At 45.2% G+C, this 4571-nt stretch overlaps 1 long non-coding RNA gene across 1 annotated transcript; it reads right to left on the bottom strand.

Annotated features, from left to right (window-relative positions):
- Positions 1–381: 381 nt before the first annotated feature.
- LOC122546096 lies at positions 382–2285 on the bottom strand. Its single transcript, XR_006310662.1, has 4 exons — positions 2200–2285; positions 1017–1019; positions 484–495; positions 382–392 (listed from the first exon to the last, which is right to left on the bottom strand). It is a non-coding gene; the product is annotated as an uncharacterized LOC122546096 (long non-coding RNA).
- Positions 2286–4571: the final 2286 nt, after the last annotated feature.

The following is a 4571-nucleotide window of genomic DNA, read 5'->3' as shown; positions in this document are numbered from 1 at the left end:
GCCTTATTTCCTTAGCCACCCATGGCAGATTACTCCTTTTCCGACAGTCCTTCCTTTTCACTGATATATACTTTTGCTGAGCAGTTTGAAAAATTCTTTGATATTCCTCCACTGTCTGTCAACTGTCCCACCCTAAAGTCTTTGCTTCCAGTCTGCATTAGCCAACTCCTGCCTCATTCTATTGTAGTCTCCTTTGTTTAAGCACAGGATCTTGGGATTGGATTTAATCTTCCTGCTTTCCATCTGTATTCTAAATTAAACCAGACATATCACAAGTCTTTTATCAGATTACGAGGTGAGGCGATGTTACCTGGGTGTTTTGGTTTTCATTGTCTGAGACCTTTGTTTTGTAATAAAGTACAGGATAGATATTCACAACAGTATTCTGGATGCTGTGTATGTATTACACAGTCCAACACCATAAATCACTGTCTTCCCTCAGTTTACATGATTTGGAGATGCCGATGTTGGATTGGGGTGTACAAAGTTAAAAATCTCACAACACCAGGTTTTAGTCCTTCAGTTTTAATTGGAAGCACACTAGATTTCGGAGCGTTGCTCCTTCATCATGATCCAATTAAACCCGTTGGACTATAACCTGTTGTTGTGTGATTTTTAACTCACCTCAGTTTAAAATTGCAAAATCATTATCTCCCACATAGTTCCTCACTATCTAAGTTTGGAACGCTAATCGACCTGACTATCCTGCTGAGTCCGAAATCTCCTTTAGTGAACGTGGTGAGTTTTGGATTCAGCTTTCCCAGTTATTACCGTAAGAAGATAAGCACTGGGCCCAGGAGTGGCAATGTAGCCCTTCGAACCAGCTCCACCATTTATTATGGTGATGATTGAGCTCACCTCGGTCTCAGCTGGATTTTCCCATCTGCTCTCTCTCACCCTTCATCTCATTGCAAATTCAACATCTGTATCTCTTCAGTAAATTTGCTCATTGTCCTGGCATCCACCGCATTTTGAATAGGGAATTCCACAGATTCACAGCACATTGAGATAAGTACATTCTTCTTCATGAGAATAGAATAGAGTCCCTACAGTGCAGAAACAGGGTAATCGTCCATGGAGTACACAACAACCCTATAATGAGCATCCCATTCAGACTCACCCATTCCCTGTATTTCCCATGGTTAATGGCTTAACCTGCACAGGCATGGACACTGTGGGAATTTAGCATAGCCAATCCACTTAACCTGCACATCTTTGGACTGAGAGATGAAACTGGAGCACCCAGAGGAAACTTGCACAGACACGGGGTGAATGTGTAAACTCCAAACAGTCGCCTAAGGCTGGAATCAAATCCAGGTCCTGACGCTGTGAGTCAGCAATGCTAACAATTGCGCCACCTCTGTTAAAGTCTGCTCCTCCGATTAACCACCCCACGCCCCAGTTGGCTGAATCTATATTCCTTACAACAGAAAATCAGTTTGTGGAAGCAGATTTCTCAGTAAAACCCAATGACAGTCCATATGTTCTGTGTGTCTGAATGGGGATCCTACACACAACCCTCCAGCCTACACTTTTCAATAACTTCCCAGAGACAGGGCTCCAGTGGCTTCATGGGGCCTACAACTCCCACAATCCCTGAGGCAGGGACCACACGTGTGTGGGGAAACCCAACATTGTTCATGTACAGAAAATGGGTGGGTTTTGGAGCATGTGCTTTGGGTAAGTATACTTTGCGGAAAGTATTTCACACTGTGATTGGCTGGAGGAGGAATGCATCTGCTCATAGTATTGATCAGTTGGGGGGTCAAAGTGTCACTACACCCTCTATCCCCAGTTCATTGTAATGGTGGGAATCAACTGTGGGAAACAAAGAAAGATCTGACCCATTCTCCCAGACTGAAGGTTCCTCTTCTGTCCAGGATCTGCCACCTCCCTTTCTGTTTCCTTTTGTTTCATTCTGCTGTTACATTATTGACTTGCAGCAACTGAAAGGGAAGGAAGTGAACCCAGAACGGTGCAGAGTCTAACCAGGGACAGGAAGTGGTGGCATGGATCTTTTTATCAGTAATGCTATGAGAATGGGGAGGGTGTACATTAGGGGGTAGCAGAGTCAGAATGGTGGGAGAGAGTAAGTGGGCTGGAGGGTTACAGCTTTGAGGGAAGAAAGGGGAAAAATATATTCCAGAGAAACTAGAATTGTCTGTTCTGAATTTCTAATCTGTACATATTCCTTTATACAGGGTGCTAGATGGTGAAGATTTGCAGACTGAAATCTCAAAATCATGTGCAGATCGGGATTAAGTTAACCAGCGTTTGAAGAACCAAAGATAGAGAATCACTCGGCCAAAATCCTGCAACACTCTCCCTCCCAGCATTATCGGTCTATCTGTACCAAATGGACTGGTACAAGACAACAGCTCACTACCATCTTCTCAAGGGTAACGAGAGATGGGGAATAAATGCTGGCTGAGCCAGTGATGCCCATATCCTGGAAACGGTTTCTATCTCTAGTTGCGAAAACCCAGTTGATGTTACTGCAGGATGAAAAGGAATGCTGAGTGCATCCTCCAGGAGGCAGCACCATCACATTAACCCTGCCTACACCCACACAGTAACATAGCTACGTCACTGGAACAAAAGGCAGTGAAACCAAAGGAGGACTTAGATATAGTTCTTCGAGGTAAAGTCATGAAAGGGGATTGGAACAGAGCAGGAACAGGAGACTGAGCTGGATGGTCAGCTGTTTCCCATTGAATGGTGGAGCAGGATTGAAAGGCTGAATGGTCTCCTCCTGCTGCTATCTCCCAGGTATGTATATAGCCATGGAGCCCGGGTAGGAAGGAGGGGGCAGGGATTCTCCAGGAGATTGCACTTCCACAACAGTTTTCAGTGAGGGATGGTTTGATGGATTTTATTTAATATTTATCTTTAACACAAGGTTTGTAAATTTTAATTTTAAATTGTTGTAAAAGTTTTTTGCACAGCAAATAAAATTAAAGAAAATAACGTAAACTGTCTGACAATAACAGTTTTAAAACTTTCAACCTTTGTAAAACAAAATCCTGTCTATTCCCGGATACTATCACTTTCCAGCTACTCAAACTCCAGGGAAATATTCCCTCCCTGTCTGAACCTTTGGTTTGATTTAACTGCTTTTCAGTTCTCGTTCTATGAGCTGTGAAGCATTCTTTTTCCCCATTTCTCCGACCCAGAAATGTGATCACAGCAACCTTCCCACCACCAAAATCATCATTACGCCATTTTGCTTTTGGTTAGCATATAATCACCAGCAGTGCAAAAGTGCGGACTGCAGATGCTGGAAACCAGAGCCTAGATTAGAGTGGTGCTGGAAAAGGGCTTTTGCCAAAACGTTGATTTTCCAGCTCCTCGGATCCTGCCTGACCTGCTGTGCTTTTCCAGCACCACTCTAATCTCGACACATAATCACCAGCAGTAAACCATTTGTGTAACCAATTGAATATTTCCAAACAAAGCCCATTATGGGCCAAGCAAACCATTATAAGTGACAGAGTGAGAAGGGACTAAATCAAAGCAGAGTTGTGTGGAGGGGGTAGTGGTGGAGATATATCCCCTACGGTGCCCACCTCTATCTAAAGGCATCGAGAGTATTGATGTACACCACATGCTCCTTCTCCAAGGACACCTTGCTGTGTAGCCTTTATCCTCAATCATAGAATAAAATCCCTACAGTGTGGAAGGTGAGCATTGGTCCATCAAACCCCACCAACCATCCGAAGAACATCACGCCCAGAGCACTCCATCCCTGTAACACTGCATTTCCCATGGCTGATCCACCTAGTCTGCACAATCCTGGATCCTGTGGACAATTTAACACGACTGATCCACCTGACCTGTACATCTCTGGACTGTGAGAGGAAACCAGAGCACCTGGAGGGGACCCACACTATCATGGGGAGAATGTGGGAACTCCACACCGGCCGTTGGACAAGGCTGGACTCCGGCAGTTGGACAAGGCTGGACTCCAACCTTGTACCTGATGCTGTGAAGCAGCAGTGCTACAGTCACAATTTAAATCAAAACATATGATCCCTGTTTATTGTCACATTGCTGTTTGTGGAGACTTACTGCCCAGAGAGAAATCCTCAGGTTCAGAAAGTGGCAAAATAAATTCAATCAACTCCAGCCCAGTTAATGTGGTTAACAACAACATCAATACTCCAACAGTGTCATCATGAACAAGGTCCTGTCCTGACTCTGTTGGACAGTAACATCAGAATCAGAGTCCTGCAGTCCACACGGAGCAGGTGGATAACCACTTCCCTGTGAGCACTCACTGGTCTCTCAGTCGTGTTGAAGATGCGGCAAATCCCTTGTCAAACAGAGGGGTGAACAGCTCCTACCCAGTGTGAACCCATTGGGGTCTCAGGGGATGGGATGAATCACTGAATCCCCTCTCCCACACTGAGCATCTGAATGAGCTGTCCCCTGTGTGGGCTCACTGGGGTCTCGGGGTTGGGGGGCGGGGGAGGATGAATCACTGAATCCTCTCTCACACACTGAGCATCTGATTGGCCTCTTCCTCTGTGTGGGCTCACTGGGGACTCCGCAGGTGCTGCATTTGAGTGAAT

This window comes from Chiloscyllium plagiosum, unplaced genomic scaffold, assembly GCF_004010195.1.
Source record: "Chiloscyllium plagiosum isolate BGI_BamShark_2017 unplaced genomic scaffold, ASM401019v2 scaf_95751, whole genome shotgun sequence".
NCBI lineage: Eukaryota > Metazoa > Chordata > Chondrichthyes > Orectolobiformes > Hemiscylliidae > Chiloscyllium > Chiloscyllium plagiosum.
The sequence above is the reverse complement of the archived record's forward strand: the minus strand, read 5'-3'. Positions and strand labels throughout refer to the sequence as shown.